This window comes from Equus caballus, chromosome 17, assembly GCF_041296265.1.
Source record: "Equus caballus isolate H_3958 breed thoroughbred chromosome 17, TB-T2T, whole genome shotgun sequence".
NCBI classification, from domain to species: Eukaryota; Metazoa; Chordata; class Mammalia; order Perissodactyla; family Equidae; genus Equus; species Equus caballus.
Genome location: NC_091700.1, coordinates 53,711,177 through 53,723,781, shown reverse-complemented (window position 1 = coordinate 53,723,781; position 12,605 = coordinate 53,711,177). Strand labels below are relative to the sequence as shown.

At 35.6% G+C, this 12,605-nt stretch overlaps 1 pseudogene; it reads left to right on the top strand.

Annotated features, from left to right (window-relative positions):
• Nucleotides 1-2,738: 2,738 nt before the first annotated feature.
• LOC100630189 (large ribosomal subunit protein eL31-like) lies at nucleotides 2,739-7,671 on the top strand (annotated as a pseudogene).
• The last annotated feature ends 4,934 nt before the right edge of the window (nucleotides 7,672-12,605 follow it).

Below are 12,605 nucleotides of genomic sequence, written 5' to 3'. Positions count from 1 at the left end.
GATGGCTGAGTAGGAGACCCCAGCCTCTATTGCTGCAAAAAAGATTAATAATTGATGATCCATGAAAATAAGACAGCTTTGGGAGAGCTGGAATCCACATAAGAAACTTAAGCAAGACAGTGGAACACACTGGAACAAAAAATTTGAGAATATCCGCACTAGGGAAGGAAGAATAACTGTTTCGCCTTCATCATCCCATCCCCTAAGCAGGCTTTGTTCAGCACCCAGAGGGGACTCCTCAGTTAGAAAGGGTTCCTCTCACAGGGGTGAGCAACAAGAAAGAAGAAAAGAAGAATAGGCTGAGCAGCAAGTTTCCCCAGCCATTTGGGGTACCACATGAAGGTCCTGCTTTGGTTTCACCCCACCCAAGGAAGCTAAGACATATAGAGACAACTAGGAAAAAGGGAGAAAAGCAGAGGCTGTCAGTCTCAGCCACACTGCAAGAGCAACTGAGGTACATGGTGACCTGCTCTGTAAATGACCCCAGCTGCTCTAGACCCCCTGCCGACTTTGCCAACTTTCCCCTCACAGGGGGCCTTCTATAACCTAAGGTTCCAAAACTCCAGAGGTTATATATTTTGAAATCCATAAATGCCGATGTGAATGGATTCTTTCTTGTGTGTTACTCTATGCAATTTCTATTGCTTGGCTGAAAATATATAACAATTAGCAGAAAATCAGAATCAATGGAGATCTGGGAAAAAATTTTTTCTTAAATACGAATAAAATACAAAGAAACTTGATAGTTTATTTTCTTATTACTGTAGTAATATAGAAGATGACAGGTTTTGTAAAAATTCATTTCACAATTCCACAAAAACATGTCAAAATTTCTACAAAAATGTATGTATACCTTAGGCTCATGTAATTTGTATAGTACGCACAAAACAGCAAGACACAAGGCCCAAATGAAGTAGGACTTGGTTGGAAATAGACAGTTTTTAGAACCAGCTGCTAAAATGTGAGGATCTTTTAGAAGAAAAACAAAAAGAAATTGGAAAAAGTATATTGAAATAGATTGGCATCACTGTATCCAGGTAAATCAAAAATAGTGAATATGTTGATTGAGCCTCTCTTTATTTACAAAAAGCCTTTTAAACAATTCACACTTATTGTTTACTGCTCCATGAGTTCGATATCTCTAACGCAGTGTTGGAGAGGAAGGTATTGAACCAGATAGCTTATGAGAGTGTCACAGTCTGTGTAACTAGCAAGTGCTGAAGACGAGACTTCAACCAGTGGTCTTCCTATGCTATTGTATAAGGAAGCTGCAGAGATTTTCCAGTCTCATTTGCTAAGGTCTGACTGTTTGTGTCCCCCCACCTCAAATTCATATGTTGAAATCCTAACCCCCAAATGTGATGGAATTAGTAGGTGGGGCCTCTAGGAGGTGATTAGGTCGTGAAGATGGAGCCGTCACGAATGGGAATAGTGCTGTAATTAAAGAGATTCCACAGAGCTCCCTTGCCCTTCGTGAGACTACGAAGAGAAGGCTGTGACCTGAAAGAGGCTCCTCACTCGACCGTACTTGCACCCCGATCTCAGACTCAGCCTCCAGAATTGTGGGAAATAAACTTCTGTTGTTTACAAGCCACCCAGTCTGTGGTATTTTGTTATAGAAGCTCAGATGGACTAAGAACAGAATGAAAATAGAATTCACGATAGCATTAAGAACTTGGAAACAACTGTAGCCTGTGAATTTTGAAAATTACAGGCAGAAAGATTGAGCCCTCACCAGTATACACAGGGCATTGGCAAGTTCAGAATAGTGGAGCAGGGACAGTTGACTCAGAAAACCAAGCAAAAGGCTGGTGAGTACCCTGGTGCTACAATAATTTCAGCAACTCCACGTAAAGGGGAACTGACAAGTCGCATAGAAACCATGTGGCAGTTATGCTACCCTGTGTGAATAAGCGATTGAAGTGCTAGTATGCTCTATATGGTTGATGCTATCATTTCTTATTGTGGATTTCATTCTAGGGTTTTTTTTGCAGCATGTTACCTTAGCACTTTATGTGGAAAAATGATAGGATGTAATATAAAACATAGGCCCTTAGTAGGTGAAACAAAGAGAGAAACAAACACCCAATTAAGCATACCCTTTCCTATCTAGAGAGAAGAGAGTTGGAAATATAATTACTTATTGATTTCATTTTTAACTTTTCTAATACACATCTAGAATTAGAATTGGGTTAAATAAATGTTATTATTCTTTTTCACTATGAAACAGATAAAAGTCTTGCACTTTTCCCTCAATTAGGTTTTAAGCAAAGCCAAATTAGATGACAGCTTTAGGGGAAAGTTATTACTAATATTACCTCCCAATAATATCATTGCCAAAAAATGCTTTCAAAGACTGAATTCTCTGATTTTATGACTGTGATAGAGTTTAGATAATTAACACTTCTGAAAATAAGCCCAGTATTTTAAAATCACACATTTCCTCATATTTATTCTGAATAATTGGTACTGAAGTTAAGTATCAATAAATAAAACCCTTGGCATATTCATATATGATTAATTTTAAAAGCAATTACAATTTTTCAGGTCTAAATTTATCGTGTGTATTAATCAGAGTTCTGCAGAGAAATAGAACTCTCTCTGTGTCTCTCTTTCTCCTCTCTCTGTATATATCTCTATATATAAGATAGTAATATATATTAGTTTAGAATTATATATAAAATCAATATATGCATATATACATAAAGAGAAAGAGAAATTTTAAGGAATTGACTCCCATGATCGTGGAGGTTAGCAAGTCCAAAATCAAGATCTGCAAGGTAGGTTGGCAGGCTGAAGACCTGGGAAAAAGTCATATAAAATTATGTTGCAGCTCAAAGCCAAAGGCAGTCTGCTTTGTAGAATTCAGTTTTCCTTGCAAGAAGGAAGTCTTCTACTATTAAGGCCTTCAGCTGATTGATTGAGGCCCACCCGAATTATGGGGGATAGTCTGCTTTACTCAGAGTCTATTGATTTAAATGTCAATTTAATCTAAAAAATACTTTCACAGAAATACCTAGAATGATGCTTCATCAAATATCTGCATACTGTGGCCCAAACAAGTTGACATATAAACTAACCATCACACCATATATAATGATTCTTAGATTATTCCCCTAGATGGTATATCTTGTCTCTGTTCAAAAGCAGTTAAATAGTCTGTCTTAGTAATTAATCAATAGAAAAGAATGTTGGTCATCTAGGGTGGCACTAATCAAAACACTGGTTACTGCACATTCTAGTAAATGATACGTACAAAGGAGTATTGATGGCCTTAGAAACAATGCAGGTATTCAGGAGGAGATTTAGCATCTAAAATTTTGAGAGTGGTTAATTTTAACGGTTTGTCAATAATACGGTTATATGGTTTTCTCGAGAAATAATTACAACAGTAGTATTTCTTCTTGTTTGTAACATACTGGAAATTATAAGTAAGAAGTGGAATGTTTATTCCATTGTTGCATGTCAAGATAAAAAATTTTTCCTTCCTTGAAAATTTATTTTACCTGACTTCTAGTAATTTTTATTTATTTTAAACAATTCTATATTTATTTTGGAAACTAAATCAGATGTAGGCAAATATACTATTCATTGATTTTGATGAATTTTCTTTTAAAGGTCTGTGTGTGGGGGGAACATCTACAAGCCGAATAAATGAAGTTTGTGTCTTCTGTTAGTTATTCTGCATTTACAAGGGCATCTGTTTATTTTTGATCCCAATTTCGCACTTAATATATTTGTTCTTTCTTCTTACTGAGTGTCTAGAAGCAGTAACTGAAAGAATAATTTTAATTTGGTTCTTCAGTAACATAATTTTATCTGTTAAAAGGTGGTAAATTACAATAAGAGTCTGTCTATTTCTCAATAGAAAATATTTGGCATTATTCCTTTTAGAAATATTTCCCACATGTTACCTGTCTGGAAATTTAGAGAGATGTTTAAAGTGTTTATTTCCAAGAAACTTCTAGTAACAAATGTGCCAGTAAATGTCATGTAAAATATATTGCTAGGTTTGTAACTTATCTATCATAATCATTGAGTTTGAAGTAATTTTAATAGTAAGCTTTTTAATTGTAAAGCATCGTTTGAAATAAACATTGGAGGAAACACAGCCATGCAGACACTTTGATTTTGCCTAGGAAGACCCATATTGAAATCCTACCTACAGAATCATAAGATAATCAATTTGTGTTATTTTCAGCCAATAAGTTTGTAGTAATTTGTTATAGCATCAATAGAAAAAAGGAAGGGTGGAGAGAAAAAGAAGAGTAAGGTAAGGAGGAATTGGAATGCAGTGCAGAAAGATTTATTAAATAGTTTGCTTAGGTAAGCCTAATTGAGAAGATGAGACTTGAAGAGGTGAATGATTTAAGTGAATATCTGGAGGATCGGCGAAAAAGGCATCTATACAGGCTATAAAGCAAGGATGTTCCTCGCATGTTTGGAAAATAGCATAGTAGTCAGTGTAACTTGAAAAGTGTGGATGAAGGGGAGGGTAATAAGAGAGGAGTGAGTCAATCAGCTTACATTTTAGAGTGATCTCTATTGCAAGGTAAGAAATGGAAAGTGGAAATCGTGAGTGAGTAACAATTAAAAGGTTATAGGGTCAATGGATTGGAGCTCTTAACAGACTTGAGAGAATGTTGGATTTGGGATTACTAGAAAGAATGAGTTTGAAAATTAGGAAGAGGTAGTCAGAGAATAGGATACACAATGTTGGATTTATGGCAATATTGCTCTTACAGTAATGCCAAGGTCTGCTTTCCTGTATGACCAGGGGAGAGCATGGTTGGGATCCATCATTGGAGAGCCATGGATAGACTGGGAAGTTCAAAGGTTGGAAAGATTGTTTTTAATGTGTAAATTGCTATAACCATGCCATAAATGGCATGGGTTGCTAGGAGTTGGGAAGTAAACAAGATTTGTAAACAGCAAGAGCAATCAGGATTATAAAACCTACAGGTAAATAAGTATCAAAGCTAGGACTTTTAGAAGACAGTGAGGGAGAATATTGAGGCAATCATGAGAAGGCAAGTCATACTAAGTCCAGTGATACTGATTTGAAATAAAAAACAGGCACCAAGGAAGCAGCGATGGCAGAGTACAGCCAGTTTTATGTTGAGGCAAGAAAATTGATGGATTTGGGATTAGCACTTTCCAAATCTCACACAAATTCACTTAATTTCTAAATTTAATTTTTCATACCTAATCCTACCTGTAATGATATCTGGGAAATGTAGTTTTCCAGCTTTCTAAGTTTTGCAGCACAGAAAAATTTCTGAGGAAGTGAGAATTAATTGTGATGGCTGCTAGAGCTTCCATCAACATGAGCTCATTTTATTAAAAAGAGAAGGGGAAAGCAGGAAAGAGCCAGAATGTATGCTTCCTAACTGATTAAGCAGCTTCCACCAATATTTCTCTTTTTAATCTCACTGACCACACTTTTGTCACATGCCCATATTCAGCTTAATGAAGGCTAGGAAATGTATTCTTTGGCTGGGAACATTGGTTTACTGAATAAAATTAGAATTCTATTTCTAAGATAGAAGTGAGAGAGGATATTTGGAAGGTATCTATGTTTCTGCTTCGTTTCTGGGGGTAACAGGATGACTTTAGGTGCATTCACATGGACTCATCCTTAAGATCTATCATGTTATTGGGGAGAAATAGGTTGAATATGCCATGGTACTTTTTACTTTAAAGGGCTTAACATTATATAATTACATTATAATACTGAGAAAAATGCAGCCCATATTAACCAATAATTAAGAACCATGTATATTATAAACTAAAAAAAAAAATGAAGAAGAGATAAATGTGTTAAAGTATATTGATATATTGACAGTAATTCTACCAAAATGTTTCTGTAATTACAAGAAATATTTATATGTACATATCTTGCATACATTAATTCTTATATCTCAAATTCAATATTTTCAAAAAGTAAGTGATTTTTTGTTCTTGGGTCACTGTTCTATGATATTAATGGGGAATTCATCTCTCATTAGCAATATATATTAAGGTGAGGTGAGATGTTATTCTATGTGGTAAAGATACAGTGGTAATCAAGACTACATGTTCAAGGAACTTTACCATCCAGTGGGGAGAAAACACATTTGAATAAGAACATTTTTGGTGCCATGAGAGGGGATGGATCCAGTGTTATGTAATTATACCACAGAGGTATCTATGTAGTGATGTATGGGGTAAACAGTTAAGGCTCCCTTCATCAGAAGAGTTGATGTTTAAGCTAAGATCTAAAGAATACTTCTAATCTCGGGAAGCAAAAAGAAATCAAAAGAGGTATGGGGAGAAGTAAATAAAAAGGCCTTGAGGAGAAAGAAAGGAATGAAGGAAAATCAATGGCAAAAGATGAATCTGCAAGGTTGATGGAGTTCAGGTCGCAAAGGTATTTTTAGGCCATGTAAGATTCTGACTTTATGCTAAAAGTGATAAAAAGACATGGCGAGTTTCAAACAGGACAGAATGTGATCAGATTTTCATTTCACGATAGCTAATCTGAATGCAGAGTGGAGTCTGAATTAGGAGAGGAGACGGTTGAAGACAGGACACCCTTAGGAGATTATTGACTGATACTTGAACTCAGTCAGGTAGAGGGTATCCAGGTGAATAGGATAGATGGATAATGAACAAGGAACTTGGGGCCATTGACAGGATATTGTTGAAATTATGGACTACAGGTAGGCAAATTCAGGGGCGGCTGAGAGGTAGGAAAAAGTAGAGAGGTCCATGTGATGGAGACTTTAGTTATATGAAAGGATAGGTATGATGAAAGCGTTTGAGTTATTATCTAATTTAGTGATTTCAGAGATAGAAGATTTTTAAGGGATAGCAAGGTAGGTGGAGAAGGATGCTGAGCACAACGCAGAGGATATAAAAACACATTGGAGATGTATGGGTTACAAAGCAGGGAGCTCAGGATATCGAACAGATCGTAAAGTGTTTCTTGATGTGACTCTGAGCCAAATGACAAGTGTTCAGTGAATGAAGTGGGGTAGCTAGCTAATTGAAAATCAACAGAAACGAGCAGAGATAGAAGATGGATCTCACAGAATAGCATAAAAGGCAGAGATCTTTTTTGAATGAATATTTTAATGAAAATTTGTAGTAGTAACATCATTGAGGATCAAGGAGGTCCACTTCTAAATCTTCACACTTAATTAAGATGAGCGATGTAGAAAGAAGAGATTTTGCACAAATTGACAGGTTTCAATCAGGTTCAAAGGGTGAAAGTAAGATTCAATAAAATATTTAAGGGTGTAGGGGAGAGTTCTTTCCAACTCGGCAGAACGGCTCCTGTAAAGAAGGGTGGGGAGAAGGGCCTTTCTGCCATCATTGAAGTGGTGACCAGAGAATATACCATCATCATTCACAAGTGCATCTATGGAGTGGTCAAGAAGTGAGCCCCTTCTACACTCAAACGGATCTTGAAATCTACCATGAAGGAGATGGGAATTCAGATGTGCACATTGACACCAGGCTCACCAAAGCTGTCTGGGCCAAGGGAATAAGGAACGCCCCTACTGTATCTGTGTGTGGTTGTCCAGTGATGAATATGAAGAGTCACCAAACAAACTCTATGCATTCTTTACCTACATAATTGTCACCATTTTCAAAACTCTACAGGCTGTCAATGTGGATGAGAACTAACTATTAATTGTCAATAAAGTTATAAAACTACAAATAAAAGAGTGTAAGGGAGAGTTTTAAATCATATAAATATGATCTTAGAAAACATAATGGGAAGTCTGGGAAGGAATAGAAGCTCTTGAAAACTGGAGTGAATTTATATCAATACAATATGGAAATAACTTGAGATAAAGAAAAATTATCAAAGAAATATACATATTGAGTGGTTAAGAGGAAAGTAAGGAAATATAGTGTATATTTTGCTGTCATAAGCTTGTGAGAGAATTATTCTAGCTGGAAGTATGATAAATTAGTTAAGTAATTTTAACATTTAGTTCCAAGATATGTACTGTGAAGACTTTCAATTAATATTGTTTACAATCCTAAAATTTTCTTATTAGGATTTCTTTTTGGTCATATATTCAACGTAACTCAAGAACTTTTTATTCACATTTGCTGAATCCATTATATTTAATGAAAATCTACTTGTTATTTTAATGTGTGAAGATGGCAATACCTTCTTATAACTTCTGTTCAAGGTTATATCTGACCTAAACTGGCATAGATTTTTTTTCTTTTTAGGAAAGAATAGCAAGATCACTGCTTCTTTTCTTGTAAGTCTGTGTGAAGGAGTTTTTGTCAAGTGTCATTTGTTGATTTTGTCCTAGTGATGACACAGTTTAGCATTTTTTATAAACTATACTGAACATGCTATTTTTCAGTTCATGCTTTAAAATTTGACTTATATTTTGTTAGTAAACAAGTCTTTATTGAGGAACTACTACATACGTAACAAAAAGCAAAGGTTTTTTTGGGGGGAATAACAACAAACATACCCTCTAGGAGCTTCAAGCTTTGTTGGATATACATGGCTCATACACATGAGTTAGTTTAAAAACAATACATTGAATTATGAAAAGTTAGTCACTTGCTACAGATTATATGCCACTTTTTAAAAAGAGTGGAGACAGAATCACATAATCAAAGTAGATATTTTGGGAAAGAAAATTTGGTCATGATTTGTTTCACTATTCTGTACAGGTCTTTTGAAAATCAGAACCTCTTCTTCATGAGGAATGTCTTTTGTGTTCACAATGAGCTGCAATAGAATTCCTTAACCCAAGGCGAGTAGGAAAATCGGGTGACTAAAAGTTTTTTAACAGTGCCTGTGAAAAGGCTTGAGTCTCTATGTCAGCCCCGTTTTTACCTGCTCTTTTACTTTTGGCGGTTTCATTTTGTATGGAAATAGGTATCATGACGAGTGTAAATATGAGGATTAAATAATATGCATTGTTATTAAATGTGTGTAATGAGTATATTGCTGAGAATATGAAGATGTGACTCTCATCTCCAGAGGCTGATGGACAGCAGTACTTTCCATTGGTATTTGGATTCCCTGTGTTTGTGCTGGTTAATGACTGTGGAGGGCAAACGGCACAGCCTCTCGGAAAACTCAACAGTGAGAACCATTCTATTGCAGAATCTATGAGCTGTTACCTTTTTATTTGGTTTTATTCATGCACATTTGTTGTAAATATATGTTACCTGTACTGTTGCTGCTAAAAATATGGAATGCCATATGTGAAATATATGGGAAAGAATAAAAGACCGAAGAACAAGTGGGAACACTAAAATGGTGATATTATTTCTGCAGTTTCTTCTAAGTTTCCCAACTTGGGAGGAAAAAAAGGGATATTCAATTTTGATAATACACCAAAACATGGTGTTTCCCCAAACTGTAGTGTTAACAAATGTAGGGGCAATAGAAATGATTACATTTCTGAGTTAATCTTACATCAGTAAAAGTTGATATTTAAAGTCAGACAGCAATAAAATCCTTTTCTTAAAAGTTTGGCATTTTCTTACAAAAATTTTTTTCTTGAAGTATCGCTTTACCTTTATTTTAGTAACTTCTAGAAAGTTCAAGGGGGCTTTCTACCCAAAACTGAGGGATTCCCTCATATTCTGAATCAAAATCCAGATTTTGATGTCCTTATCAAATGTTCTCTTATCTTATTGTAAAGTTCAATGCACCTGGTCTGCTACTCTGTGTCCAGTAAGCCTATTGATCAGATGGGCTGATGGTTAATCAACCAGTGACAGCCCTCAGATTCCGCAGAAACTTGCTTTGCAATGGCCTGTCTGCCTGCACTGATACCTGCCCTTGGCGATGGACAAACCTCTAAAACTGTATTTTCTCTTCCGAAGGTACACACCCTTCTCTGGAGTCTTATTTTCTCTACAAGGGCCATATAGTAGATGGGAAAAATGTCTGTCTTCTGGTCCTTAATAATCTCAGAGATGACATAGCTTGATCACACTTACTTGGGTGGATGCTAGAGACCTTACTCTCCCAGCCATACAACAGTTGGATTTATCTTGAAAGAGCAATCAAAAACCTTACACAAAATGTTTGACTCTCTTACCTTTGAAAATACAAGAACAAGCTCTACCCTACGTGTCTCCACAAGTCCTGTTTCCATTGTGTAACCTTGTGCAGTAACTTAAGGCCCATTTGACCTTAGCAAGTCTTTCAATTGCTGTCATTATTGTCATTCAAGAAATTCGAATTCAATAGCCAATCATCTTCATAGACTAAACTTTCCTGATTTTATACATTTTAATATATTATATGTTCTTTGCATTTTTACATGAAAGTCATCCTATGTTTCTTATTCAAATCAAATTTTATGTGACAATAGGACAACCCAAGTTGTGTGTGAATTCTTAACCTAAAACTACTTCTGAAATACCCTTCTTTGTATGATTCCTTTGTCCTATCACGATTAGAAAAATCTTCCTTTCTTAAGAAAAAGACTGTGATTTGTCTATAACATAAGATTCGAAGTTATTTCACAGTATTATATTTAACTTCTTTTTTTTAACTTCTTTTTTAAAGCCACAACGTGTTATATAATTTTGTTTACATTTGTGAACTTAGGTGACTATTATATATTTTTATGTATAATTAAAATATTATTCTACTTTTTGGATTTTATTTCAAAAATCATGAGTCATGTTTGTAATAATTACTTTGAATAGAACCAAAGGCAGTTATATGCATGAAAAACAATATGTAGAGAATTCAGATTTTGTCTATATTGTGTCCTTTATATGGTCTGACAAAGTATGTAATGCAATTTACATTTTATTTTCATATAAACAACTGGTAAGTAAAGTAAGTAGAAAAGAAACTGATAAAAATGTTGAAGCATCTAGTTTCTGGATCTCAGTGATTGGGTTATTATTTTGTTCTCAGCCTTCATAACCTCTGGAGTTAAGAGTGGATTATTATCAACTAAGAAGAAAAGAATTATTTATGGTTGGGCTCAGTACCTTTGTGGCACTCTTTTGGTTGTAGTGTTCAGAAAGGGGACATGATTGACTGGAAGGGAAATAACGACATGCCTTGAGACACGGCAGTCTTTTGCAGTCAGTGTTGTTTTCTTGTGCCAATATTATTGTAATGTAGGAAAGACCAATAAAAGTGTATCCCAATAATTTCAGTGTGGTAATTCAACTTCAATATAAGAAATGAACCTAAATATAAAAAGTCAAGGAAAGAATTTTATCTCAAAAAATAATATATTTAATAGAACTAGCTTAGGGAAAATTTGTAAAATTAGTGAAGGCTGGTTGGGGGGACTTCCCATAAGCATTCTGCTATTTTCCCAGCTATCCATTGACATCTTGAGGCCCTTCTGTCCAAACCCTATTCTTCCAGTATTTACATTCATATTCTATTTCCCCCTGAGTTTTTCAGAGATGGTGCTATCTGCTAGACCAGAGTTTTGACTTGGTATAGACTCTGGAAGGGTCCAGGGGATGCTAGGAGTCTTCAGGCAATACATCCAGGGTGTATATGAAGTCAAACTATTTTTACAAGACTAAGACTTTTGGTGGAGTTTTCTGTAGGATACATGACATATTATTACAGTAGGTTGAATGCAGAATTCATATGACAATCCAATTGTCTTCTATTATCCAGACATTAAAGAGCTTTACAAAAATGTAAACAACAACCCTATTCTCACCATTATTTTTTGTTTTGGGAAATATATGTTTGGAGAGTAAGTACCTGATAATTAGCCTTCTTGATTGTAATATAAGTGCCTGACATTAAGCTTTTGAATGCCAAAGCATCCATTTCAAAGACATCTATCTTGAATAAACAAATTGCCAGCTACACAGCTAGTTAAACAGCCAGGTCACCCATCTATGAAGTTCCCCTTTTAGAAAGTCCTGGGTAACCTGGATAACTGACTGCTTGAGTGACCCCACTTTTCCCTTCTTCCCACGCCCTAATTCCCACTATTATGTTTTAAATTCGCCAATAAAGGGTGAACCTGCAAAACCACACCCCACCTCCTTCAGCCCCAATAAAGGCAGAACCTCCCTTCCACTCTCTTTGTACCGGTAACCTCGCTATGTGGCCTTGGTTGTAGTGTGTGCTCTTCAGTAATTGTGAGTAAGAAACCCGATTTTTGCAAAGTTCCCTGACGGTTGTTTCTGAGGTGCATCTTGCAATCCTAATTAGAACAACAAGGGCTGGTCCAGACAGAACATTGGCTCAGGTCGGGGAAATGTCTGTGGGGGCTTCCACAAGTGGCACCAGCCCAGATGAGTGCCCCCAGGCATTCCTAGTCCATAGTATTACTATCAATATGCTGAGACTGACAAAGCAATGTTTTTTCATTAAAAATATGGAATTTATGTTAATATGCAATTTATTTATTATTGCTATTTTAAAATTAATCAATGAATATTTATAAAATTTATCAGTTTGAATTTCTAATGCTAGATATACATAGTTCTAACCTATGTGAGCAATAGCTCCTTGGATTCCTTAATAAATTTTAAGAATGTAAGGGGGTCTTGAGACCAAAAACTTGAGAATCACTGTGGTAGACAGTCTGAAATACTGACTAATGGCAACTAGGGTATTAAGTGAACAT